Consider the following 13,748-nt stretch of genomic DNA (forward strand, 5'->3'; position numbering starts at 1 on the left):
TTTTCACACCTTTTGAAGCTCTTCATATTTTTCACACCTTTTCAGGCTCTTCATGTTTTTTAACACCGTTTTATGCTGCTCTTATATTTCAGACCGTTTCATGCTCCTCATATTTTTGACACCTTTTGAAGCTCTTCATATTTTTCACCCCTTTTCAGGCTCTTCATGTTTTTCAACACGACTTCATGTTCCTCCTAATTTTCAGACCGTTTCATGGTCATCTCATTTTTAACACCTTTTGATGCTCTTCATATTTGTCACACCTATTCAGGCTCTTCCTGTTTTTCAACACAACTTCATGTTCCTCCTATTTTCCGACCGTTTCATGCTTCTCATATTTTTGACACCTTTTGAAGCTCTTCATGTTTTTCACACGTTTTCAGGCTCTTCATGTTTTTCAACACCACTTCATGCCTCTCCTATTTTTCAGACCGTTTCAAGCTCCTCATATTTTTGACACCTTTTGAAGCTCTTCATATTTTTCACTACTTTTCAGGCTCTTCATGGTTTTTTTTTGTTTGTTTGTTTGTTTGTTTTTTAATTTTTATTATTATTATTTAATTTTCCAGTGGGTTTTGTCATACATTGATATGAATCAGCCATGGATTTACATGTTTTCCCAGTCCCGATCCCCCCTCCCACCTCCCTCTCCACCTGATTCCTCTGGGTCTTCCCAGTGCACCGGGCCGGAGCACTTGTCTCGTGCATCCCACCTGGGCTGGTGATCTGTTTCACCATAGATAGTATACATGCTGTTCTTTTGAAATATCCCACCCTCACATTCTCCCACAAAGTTCAAAAGTCTGTTCTGTATTTCTGTGTCTCTTTTTCTGTTCTGCATATAGGGTTATCATTATCACCTTTCTAAATTCCATATACATGTGTCAGTATGCTGTAATGTTCTTTATCTTTCTGGCTTACTTCACTCTGTATAATGGGCTCCAGCTTCATCCATCTCATTAGGACTGGTTCAAATGAATTCTTTTTCATGGCTGAGTAATGTTCCGTGGTGTATATGTACCACAGCTTCCTTATCCATTCATCTGCTGATGGGCATCTAGGTTGCTTCCATGTCCTCGCTATTATAAACAGTGCTGCGATGAACATTGGGGTACACGTGTCTCTTTCAGATCTGGTTTCCTCAGTGTGTATGCCCAGAAGTGGGATTGCTGGGTCATATGGCAGTTCTATTTCCAGTTTTTTAAGAAATCTCCACACTGTTTTCCATAGCGGCTGGACTAGTTTGCATTCCCACCAACAGTGTAAGAGGGTTCCCTTTTCTCCACACCCTCTCCAGCATTTATTGCTTGTAGACTTTTGGATAGCAGCCATCCTGACTGGCATGTAATGGTACCTCATTGTGGTTTTGATTTGCATTTCTCTAATAATGAGTGATGTTGAGCATCTTTTCATGTGTTTGTTAGCCATCTGTATGTCTTCTTTGGAGAAATGTCTGTTTAGTTCTTTGGCCCATTTTTTGATTGGGTCATTTATTTTTCTGGAATTGAGCTGCAGGAGTTGCTTGTATATTTTTGAGATTAATCCTTTGTCTGTTTCTTCATTTGCTATTATTTTCTCCCAATCTGAGGGCTGTCTTTTCACCTTACTTATAGTTTCCTTTGTAGTGCAAAAGCTTTTAAGTTTCATTAGGTCCCATTTGTTTAGTTTTGCTTTTATTTCCAATATTCTGGGAGGTGGGTCATAGAGGATCTTGCTGTCATTTATGTCGGAGAGTGTTTTGCCTATGTTCTCCTCTAGGAGTTTTATAGTTTCTGGTCTTACATTTAGATCTTTAAGCAGTGCTAAGGGGAAGGTTCATAGCATTACAGGCTTACATCAAGAAACAGGAAAAAAACCAATTAAATAACCTAACTCTACACCTAAAGCAATTAGAGAAGGAAGAAATGAAGAACCCCAGAGTTAGCAGAAGGAAAGAAATCTTAAAAATCAGGGCAGAAATAAATGCAAAAGAAACTAAAGAGACCATAGCAAAAATCAACAAAGCTAAAAGCTGGTTTTTTGAAAAAATAAACAAAATTGACAATCCATTAGCAAGACTCATTAAGAAACAAAGAGAGAAAAACCAAATTAACAAAATTAGAAATGAAAATGGAGAGATCACAACAGACAACACTGAAATACAAAGGATCATAAGAGACTACTACCAGCAGCTCTATGCCAATAAAATGGACAACTTGGATGAAATGGACAAATTCTTAGAAAAGTATAACTTTCCAAAACTGAACCAGGAAGAAATAGAAGATCTTAACAGACCCATCACAAGCAAGGAAATCGAAACTGTCATCAAAAATCTTCCAGCAAACAAAAGCCCAGGACCAGATGACTTCACAGCTGAATTCTACCAAAAATTTAGAGAAGAGCTAACACCTATCTTACTCAAACTCTTCCAGAAAATTGCAGAAGAAGGTAAGCTTCCAAACTCATTCTATGAGGCCACCATCACCCTAATTCCAAAACCAGACAAAGATGCCACAAAAAAAGAAAACTCCAGGCCAATATCACTGATGAACCTAGATGCAAAAATCCTTAACAAAATTCTAGCAAACAGAATCCAACAACATATTAAAAAAATCATACACCATGACCAAGTGGGCTTTATCCCTGGAATGCAAGGATTCTTTAATATCCGCAAATCAATCAATGTAATACACCACATTAACAAATTGAAAGATAAAAACCATATGATTATCTCAATAGATGCAGAGAAAGCCTTTGACAAAATTCAACACTCATTTATGATTAAAACTCTCCAAAAAGCAGGAATAGAAGGAACATACCTCAACATAATAAAAGCTATGTATGACAAACCCACAGCAAGCATCACCCTCAATGGTGAAAAATTGAAGGCATTTCCCCTGAAATCAGGAACAAGACAAGGGTGCCCACTCTCACCACTACTATTCAACATAGTGTTGGAAGTTCTGGCCACAGCAATCAGAGCAGAAAAAGAAGTAAATGGAATCCAGATAGGAAAAGAAGAAGTAAAACTCTCACTGTTTGCAGATGACATGATCCTCTACATAGAAAACCCTAAAGACTCTACCAGAAAATTACTAGAGCTAATCAATGAATATAGTAAAGTTGCAGGATATAAAATTAACACACAGAAATCCCTTGCATTCCTATATACTAACAATGAAAAAAACAGACAGAGAAATTAAGGAAACAATACCATTCACCATTGCAACAAAAAGAATAAAATACTTAGGAGTATATCTACCTAAAGAAACAAAGGACCTATACATAGAAAACTATAAAACACTGATGAAAGAAATCAAAGAGGACACAAACAGATGGAGAAACATACCGTGTTCATGGATTGGAAGAATTAATATTGTCAAAATGGCTATTCTACCCAAAGCAGTCTATAGAGTCAATGCAATCCCTATCAAGCTACCAACGGTATTTTTCACAGAACTAGACCAAAGAATTTCACAATTTGTATGGAAATACAAAAAACCTCGAATAGCCAAAGTAATCTTGAGAAAGAAGAATGGAACTGGAGGAATCAACCTGCCTGACTTCAGACTCTACTACAAAGCCACAGTCATCAAGACAGTATGGTACTGGCACAAAGACAGAAATATAGATCAATGGAACAGAATAGAAAGCCCAGAGATAAATCCACGAACCTATGGACACCTTATCTTTGACAAAGGAGGCAAGGATATACAATGGAAAAAAGACAACCTCTTTAACAAGTGGTGCTGGGAAAACTGGTCAACCACTTGTAAAAGAATGAAACTAGAACACTTTCTAACACCATACACAAAAATAAACTCAAAATCGATTAAAGATCTAAATGTAAGACCAGAAACTAGAAAACTCCTAGAGGAGAACATAGGCAAAACACTCTTCATGTTTTTGAACACCGTTTCATGCTCCTCCTATTTTTCAGACCGTTTCATGCTCCTCATATTTTTGACACTTTTGAAGATCTTCATATTTTTCTCACCTTTTCAGGCTCTTCATGTTTTTCAACACCGCTTCATGCTCCTCCTATTTTTCAGACCGTTTCATACTCCTCATATATTTCACACCTTTTGAAGCTCTTCATATTTTTAACACATATTCAGGCTCTTCATGTTTTTGAAAACCGTTTCAAGCTCCTTCTATTTTTGACACGTTTTGAAGCTCTTCATATATCTCACACCTTTTCAGGCTCTTCATGTTTTTCAACACAACTTCATGTTCCTCCTCTTTTTCAGACCGTTTCATGCTCCTCATATTTTTGACACTTTTTGAAGCTCTTCATATATTTCACATATTTTCTGGCTCTTCATGTTCTCCACACTGCTTCATGCTCTTCCGATTTTTCATACCATTTCATGCTCCTCATATTTTTTCCACATTTTGAAGCTCTTCATAATTTTCACAACTTTTCAGGCTCTTCATGTTTTTGAACCCCGCTTCATGCTCCTCCTCTTTTTCAGACCGTTTCATACTCCTCATATTTTTCACTCCTTTTGAAGCTCTTCATATTTTTAACACATATTCAGGCTCTTCATATTTTTGAACACCGTTTCAAGCTACTTCTATTTTTGACACGTTTTGAAGCTCTTCATATATCTCACACCTTTTCAGGCACTTCATGATTTTCAACACCACTTCATGCCTCTCCTATTTTTCAGACCGTTTCATGCTCCTCATATTTTTGACACCTTTTGAAGCTCTTCATATTTTTCACTACTTTTCAGGCTCTTCATGGTTTTTTTTTGTTTGTTTGTTTGTTTGTTTTTTAATTTTTATTATTATTATTTTTTTTCCAGTGGGTTTTGTCATACATTGATATGAATCAGCCATGGATTTACATGTATTCCCAGTCCCGATCCCCCTCCCACCTCCCTCTCCACCCGATTCCTCTGGGTCTTCCCAGTGCACTGGGCCGGAGCACTTGTCTCGTGCATCCCACCTGGGCTGGTGATCTGTTTCACCATAGATAGTATACATGCTGTTCTTTTGAAATATCCCACCCTCACATTCTCCCACAAAGTTCAAAAGTCTGTTCTGTATTTCTGTGTCTCTTTTTCTGTTCTGCATATAGGGTTATCATTATCACCTTTCTAAATTCCATATACATGTGTCAGTATGCTGTAATGTTCTTTATCTTTCTGGCTTACTTCATTCTGTATAATGGGCTCCAGCTTCATCCATCTCATTAGGACTTGTTCAAATGAATTCTTTTTCATGGCTGAGTAATATTCCATGGTGTATATGTACCACAGCTTCCTTATCCATTCATCTGCTGATGGGCATCTAGGTTGCTTCCATGTCCTGGCTATTATAAACAGTGCTGCGATGAACATTGGGGTACACGTGTCTCTTTCAGATCTGGTTTCCTCAGTGTGTATGCCCAGAAGTGGGATTGCTGGGTCATATGGCAGTTCTATTTCCAGTTTTTTAAGAAATCTCCACACTGTTTTCCATAGCGGCTGGACTAGTTTGCATTCCCACCAACAGTGTAAGAGGGTTCCCTTTTCTCCACACCCTCTCCAGCATTTATTGCTTGTAGACTTTTGGATAGCAGCCATCCTGACTGGCATGTAATGGTACCTCATTGTGGTTTTGATTTGCATTTCTCTAATAATGAGTGATGTTGAGCATCTTTTCATGTGTTTGTTAGCCATCTGTATGTCTTCTTTGGAGAAATGTCTGTTTAGTTCTTTGGCCCATTTTTTGATTGGGTCATTTATTTTTCTGGAATTGAGCTGCAGGAGTTGCTTGTATATTTTTGAGATTAATCCTTTGTCTGTTTCTTCATTTGCTATTATTTTCTCCCAATCTGAGGGCTGTCTTTTCACCTTACTTATAGTTTCCTTTGTAGTGCAAAAGCTTTTAAGTTTCATTAGGTCCCATTTGTTTAGTTTTGCTTTTATTTCCAATATTCTGGGAGGTGGGTCATAGAGGATCTTGCTGTCATTTATGTCGGAGAGTGTTTTGCCTATGTTCTCCTCTAGGAGTTTTATAGTTTCTGGTCTTACATTTAGATCTTTAAGCAGTGCTAAGGGGAAGGTTCATAGCATTACAGGCTTACATCAAGAAACAGGAAAAAAACCAATTAAATAACCTAACTCTACACCTAAAGCAATTAGAGAAGGAAGAAATGAAGAACCCCAGAGTTAGCAGAAGGAAAGAAATCTTAAAAATCAGGGCAGAAATAAATGCAAAAGAAACTAAAGAGACCATAGCAAAAATCAACAAAGCTAAAAGCTGGTTTTTTGAAAAAATAAACAAAATTGACAATCCATTAGCAAGACTCATTAAGAAACAAAGAGAGAAAAACCAAATTAACAAAATTAGAAATGAAAATGGAGAGATCACAACAGACAACACTGAAATACAAAGGATCATAAGAGACTACTACCAGCAGCTCTATGCCAATAAAATGGACAACTTGGATGAAATGGACAAATTCTTAGAAAAGTATAACTTTCCAAAACTGAACCAGGAAGAAATAGAAGATCTTAACAGACCCATCACAAGCAAGGAAATCGAAACTGTCATCAAAAATCTTCCAGCAAACAAAAGCCCAGGACCAGATGGCTTCACAGCTGAATTCTACCAAAAATTTAGAGAAGAGCTAACACCTATCTTACTCAAACTCTTCCAGAAAATTGCAGAAGAAGGTAAGCTTCCAAACTCATTCTATGAGGCCACCATCACCCTAATTCCAAAACCAGACAAAGATGCCACAAAAAAAGAAAACTCCAGGCCAATATCACTGATGAACCTAGATGCAAAAATCCTTAACAAAATTCTAGCAAACAGAATCCAACAACATATTAAAAAAATCATACACCATGACCAAGTGGGCTTTATCCCTGGAATGCAAGGATTCTTTAATATCCGCAAATCAATCAATGTAATACACCACATTAACAAATTGAAAGATAAAAACCATATGATTATCTCAATAGATGCAGAGAAAGCCTTTGACAAAATTCAACACTCATTTATGATTAAAACTCTCCAAAAAGCAGGAATAGAAGGAACATACCTCAACATAATAAAAGCTATATATGACAAACCCACAGCAAGCATCACCCTTAATGGTGAAAAATTGAAGGCATTTCCCCTGAAATCAGGAACAAGACAAGGGTGCCCACTCTCACCACTACTATTCAACATAGTGTTGGAAGTTCTGGCCACAGCAATCAGAGCAGAAAAAGAAGTAAATGGAATCCAGATAGGAAAAGAAGAAGTAAAACTCTCACTGTTTGCAGATGACATGATCCTCTACATAGAAAACCCTAAAGACTCTACCAGAAAATTACTAGAGCTAATCAATGAATATAGTAAAGTTGCAGGATATAAAATTAACACACAGAAATCCCTTGCATTCCTATATACTAACAATGAAAAAACAGACAGAGAAATTAAGGAAACAATACCATTCACCATTGCAACAAAAAGAATAAAATACTTAGGAGTATATCTACCTAAAGAAACAAAGGACCTATACATAGAAAACTATAAAACACTGATGAAAGAAATCAAAGAGGACACAAACAGATGGAGAAACATACCGTGTTCGTGGATTGGAAGAATTAATATTGTCAAAATGGCTATTCTACCCAAAGCAGTCTATAGAGTCAATGCAATCCCTATCAAGCTACCAACGGTATTTTTCACAGAACTAGACCAAAGAATTTCACAATTTGTATGGAAATACAAAAAACCTCGAATAGCCAAAGTAATCTTGAGAAAGAAGAATGGAATTGGAGGAATCAACCTGCCTGACTTCAGACTCTACTACAAAGCCCCAGTGATCAAGACAGTATGGTACTGGCACAAAGACAGAAATATAGATCAATGGAACAGAATAGAAAGCCCAGAGATAAATCCACGAACCTATGGACACCTTATCTTTGACAAAGGAGGCAAGGATATACAATGGAAAAAAGACAACCTCTTTAACAAGTGGTGCTGGGAAAACTGGTCAACCACTTGTAAAAGAATGAAACTAGAACACTTTCTAACACCATACACAAAAATAAACTCAAAATCGATTAAAGATCTAAATGTAAGACCAGAAACTAGAAAACTCCTAGAGGAGAACATAGGCAAAACACTCTTCATGTTTTTGAACACCGTTTCATGCTCCTCCTATTTTTCAGACCGTTTCATGCTCCTCATATTTTTGACACTTTTGAAGCTCTTCATATTTTTCACACCTTTTCAGGCTCTTCATGTTTTTGAACACCGCTTCATGCTCCTTCTCTTTTTCAGACCGTTTCATGCTCCTCATATTTTTCACACCTTTTGAAGCTCTTCATATTTTTCACACCTTTTCAGTCTCTTCATGTTTTTCAACGCCACATCATGCTCCTCCTATATTTCAGACCGTTTATAGCTCCTCATATTTTGACACCCTTTGAAGCTCTTCATATTTTTCACACCTTCTCAGGCTCTTCATGTTTTTCAACTCCGCTTCATGCTCCTCCTATTTATCAGACTGTTTCATGCTCCTCATAATTTTGAGAAATTTTGAAGCTCTTCATAATTTTCACACCTTTTCAGGCTCTTCATGTTTTTGAACCCCGCTTCATGCTCCTCCTCTTTTTCAGACCGTTTCATGCTCCTCATATTTTTGACACCTTTTGAAGCTCTTCATATTTTTCACACCTTCTCAGGTTCTTCATGTTTTTCAACTCCGCTTCATGCTCCTCCTATTTATCAGACTGTTTCATGCTCCTCATAATTTTGAGAAATTTTGAAGCTCTTCATAATTTTCACACCTTTTCAGGCTCTTCATGTTTTTGAACCCCGCTTCATGCTCCTCCTCTTTTTCAGACCGTTTCATGCTCCTCATATTTTTGACACCTTTTGAAGCTCTTCATATTTTTCACAACTTTTCAGGCTCTTCATCTTTTTCAACACCACTTCCTGCTCCACCTATTTTTCAGACCGTTACTTGATCCTCGTATTTTTGACAAAGTTTGAAGCTCTTCATATTTTTAACACCTTTTGAAGCTCTTCATATATTTCACATCTTTCTGGCTCTTCATGTTTTAACACTGCTTCATGCTCCTCCATTTTCAGACCATTTCATGGTCCTCATATTTTTCACACCTTTTGAAGCTCTTCATAATTTTCACTCATTTTCAGGCTCTTCATGTTTTTGAACACCGCTTCTTGCTCCTCCTCTTTTTCAGACCGTTTCATGCTCCTCATATTTTTCACACCTTTTGAAGCTCTTCATATTTTTCACACCTTTTCAGGCTCTTCATTTTCTCAACACCGCTTCATACTCCTCCAATTTTTCAGACCGTTTCATGCTCCTCATATTTTTGACACCTTTTGAAGCTCTTCAAATATTTCACACATTTTCAGGTTATTCATGTTTTTCAACTCCGCTTCAGGCTCCTCCTATTTATCAGACTGTTTCATGTTCCTCATATTCTTTAGAAATTATGAAGCTCTTCATAATTTTCACACCTTTTCAGGCTCTTCGATTTTCAACACCACTACATGCACCTCCTATTTTTCAGAACGTTTCATGCTCCTCTTATTTTTGACACTTTTTGAACCTCTTCATATTTTTCACTACTTTTCAGGCTCTTCATGTTTTTGAATACCCTTTCATGCTCCTTCTACTTTTCAGACTGTATCGTGCTCCTCATATTTTTGAACCTTTTGAAGCTCTTCATATTTTTAACACGTTTTGAGGCTCTTCATATTATTAACACCTTTTCTGGCTCTTCATATTTTTCACACCTTTCAGGCTCTTCATGATTTTCAACACCACTTCATGCTCCTCCTATTTTTCAGACCGTTTCATGCTCCTCCTATTTTTGACACATTTTGAAGCTCTTCATATTTTTCACACCTTTTCAGTATCTTCAAGTTTTGAACACCGCTTCATGTTCCTCATATTGTTCACACCTTATGAAACTCTTCATATTTTTCACACATTTTGAGGCTCTTCATATATTTCACACCTTTTCACGCTCTTCATGTCTTTCAACACCATTTCATGCTCCTCATATTTTTCACACTTTTTGAAGCTCTTCATATTTTTGACACCTTTTGAGGCTCTTCATATTTTTAACATCTTTTCTGTCTCTTCATATTTTTCACACCTTTTCAGGCTCTTCATGTTTTTCAACACCGCTTCATGCTCCCTTTTATTTCAGACTGTTTCATGCTCCTCTTATTTTTGACACCTTTTGAAGCTCTTCATGTATTTCACAGCTTTTCAGGCTCTTCATGTTTTCAACATCTTTTCATGCTCCTCCTATTTTTCAGACCGTTTCATCCTCCTCATATTTTTGACATATGTTGAAGCTCTTCATATTTTTCACACCGCCTCATACTCCTCCTATTTTTCAGACCGTTACATGCTCCTCATATTTTTAACATATTTTAAAGCTCTTCATATATTTCACACCTTTTCAGGCTCTTCATGTTTTTCAACACCGCTTCATGCTCCTCCTTTTTTTCTGACCGTTTCGTGCAACTCATATTTTTCACACCTTTTGAAGCTCTTCATATTGTTCACATATTTTCAGGCTATTCATGTTTTTGAACACCAGTTCATGCTCCTCCTATTTTTAAGACCGTTTCATGCTCCTCATATTTTTGACACCTTTTGAAGCTCTTCATATTTTCACACCTTTTCAGGCTCTTCATGTTTTTGAACACCGTTTCATGCTCCTCATATTTTTGACAAGTTTTGAAGCTCCTCATATTTTTCACACATTTCAGGTTCTTCATGTTTTTCAACAGTGCCTCATTCTGCTCCTATATTTCAGACCGTTTCATGCTCCTCATATTTTTGACACCTTTTGAAGCTCTTCATATTTTTCACACCTTTTCAGGCTCTTCATGTTTTTCAACACCACTTCATGCTCCTCCTATTTTTCAGACCATTTCATGCTCCTAATTTTTTTGACACCTTTTGAAGCTCTTCATATATTTCACACCTTTTCAGGCTCTTCATTTTTTCAACATCTTTTCATGCTCCTCCTATTTTTCAGACCGTTTCATCCTCCTCATATTTTTGACATATTTTGAAGCTATTCATAGTTTTCACACCGCCTCATACTCCTCCTATTTTTCAGACCGTTTAATGCTCCTCATATTTTTGACACCTTTTGAAGCTCTTCATATTTTTCACACCTTTTGAAGCTCTTCATATTTTTCACACCTATTCAGGCTCTTCACGTTTTTGAACACCTTTTCATGCTCCTCCTATTTTTCAGACTGTTTCATTTCCATATATTTTTGACACGTTTTGAAGCTTTTCATGTTTTTCACACCTTTTGCAGCTATTCATATTTTTTTCACCTTTTCATTCTCTTCATGTTTTTCAACACCGTTTCATGCACCTCCTATTTGTCAGCCCGCTTCATGCTCCTCATATTTTTGACACCTTTTGAATCTCTTCATATTTTTCACATCTTTTCAGTCTTTTAATGTTTTTCAATACCACTTCATGCTCCTCCTATTTTTTACACGTTTTGAAACTCTTCATTTTTTCACACCTTTTCAGGCTCTTCACGGTTTTGAACACCGTTTCATTCTCCTCCTATTTTTCAGACCGTTTCATGCTCCTCATATTTTTGACACCTTTTGAAGCTCTTCATATATTTCACACCTTTTCAGGCTCTTCATGTTTTTCATCACCACCTCATGCTCCTCCTATTTTTCAGACCGTTTCATGCTCCTCATATTTTTGACTCCTTTTGAAGCTCTTCATATATTTCACACCTTTTCAGGCTCTTCATGTTTTTGAACACCGTTTCATGCTCCTCCTATTTTTCAGAACGTTTTATGCTCATCTCATTTTTGACACCTTTTGAAGCTCTTCATATTTTCACACCTTTTGAAGCTCTTCATATTTTTCACACATTTTCAGGCTCTTCATATTTTTCAACACCGCTTCAGGCTCCTCCTATTTTTCAGACCTTTTCATGCTTATCGCATTTTTACAACTTTTGAAGCTCTTCATATTTTTCACATCTTTTGAAGCTCTTCATATTTTTCACAGGTTTTCAGGCTCTATCTTTTTTTCAACACTGCTTCATGCTCCTCATACTTTTCACACCGTTTCATGCTCCTCATATTTTTGACTCGTTTGAGGCTCTTCATATTTTTCACACCTTTCCAGGCTCTTCATGTTTTTGAACACCGTTTCATGCTACTCCTTTTTCAGAACGTTTCATGCTCCTCATATTTTTGACACATTTAGAAGCTCCTCCTATTTTTCACACCTTTTCAGGCTCTTCATATTTTTCAACACCGCTTCATGCTCCTTCTATTTTTCAGACCATTTCAGGCTCATCTCATTTTTGACACCTTTTGAAGCTCTTCATATTTTCACACCTTTTGAATCTCTTCATATTTTTCACACCTTTTCAGGCTCTTCATGTTTTTGAACACCGCTTCATGCTCCTCAAATTTGTCAGACCGTTTCATGCTCCTCATGTTTTTGACACATTTTGAAGCTCTTCATATTTTTGACACGTTTTCAGGCTCTTCAGGTTTTTCAACACCGCTTCAAGCTCTTCCTATTTTTCAGACCGTTTCATGCTCCTCATATTTTTGACACCTTTTGAAGCTCTTCATATTTTTCACACATATTCAGGCTCTTCATGTTTTTCAACTCCGTTTCATGCTCCTCGTATTTTAGACCGTTTCATGCTGCTCATATTTTTTACACCTTTTGAAGCTCTTCAGATTTTTCACACCATTTCAGTCTCTTCATGTTTTTGAACACCGCTTCATGCTCCTCCTATTTTTAAGACCGTTTCATGCTCCTCATATTTTTGACACCTTTTGAAGCTCTTCATATTTTCACACCTTTTCAGGCTCTTCATGTTTTTGAACACCGTTTCATGCTCCTCATATTTTTGACAAGTTTTGAAGCTCCTCATATTTTTCACACATTTCAGGTTCTTCATGTTTTTCAACAGTGCCTCATTCTGCTCCTATATTTCAGACCGTTTCATGCTCCTCATATTTTTGACACCTTTTGAAGCTCTTCATATTTTTCACACCTTTTCAGGCTCTTCATGTTTTTCAACACCACTTCATGCTCCTCCTATTTTTCAGACCATTTCATGCTCCTAATTTTTTTGACACCTTTTGAAGCTCTTCATATATTTCACACCTTTTCAGGCTCTTCATTTTTTCAACATCTTTTCATGCTCCTCCTATTTTTCAGACCGTTTCATCCTCCTCATATTTTTGACATATTTTGAAGCTATTCATAGTTTTCACACCGCCTCATACTCCTCCTATTTTTCAGACCGTTTAATGCTCCTCATATTTTTGACACCTTTTGAAGCTCTTCATATTTTTCACACCTTTTGAAGCTCTTCATATTTTTCACACCTATTCAGGCTCTTCAGGTTTTTGAACACCTTTTCATGCTCCTCCTATTTTTCAGACTGTTTCATTTCCATATATTTTTGACACGTTTTGAAGCTTTTCATGTTTTTCACACCTTTTGCAGCTATTCATATTTTTTTCACCTTTTCATTCTCTTCATGTTTTTCAACACCATTTCATGCACCTCCTATTTGTCAGCCCGCTTCATGCTCCTCATATTTTTGACACCTTTTGAATCTCTTCATATTTTTCACATCTTTTCAGTCTTTTAATGTTTTTCAATACCACTTCATGCTCCTCCTATTTTTTACACGTTTTGAAGCTCTTCATTTTTTCACACCTTTTCAGGCTCTTCACGGTTTTGAACACCGTTTCATTCTCCTCCTATTTTT

The sequence above is a fragment of the Dama dama genome, chromosome 8 (assembly GCF_033118175.1).
Source record: "Dama dama isolate Ldn47 chromosome 8, ASM3311817v1, whole genome shotgun sequence".
Taxonomy (NCBI): Eukaryota; Metazoa; Chordata; class Mammalia; order Artiodactyla; family Cervidae; genus Dama; species Dama dama.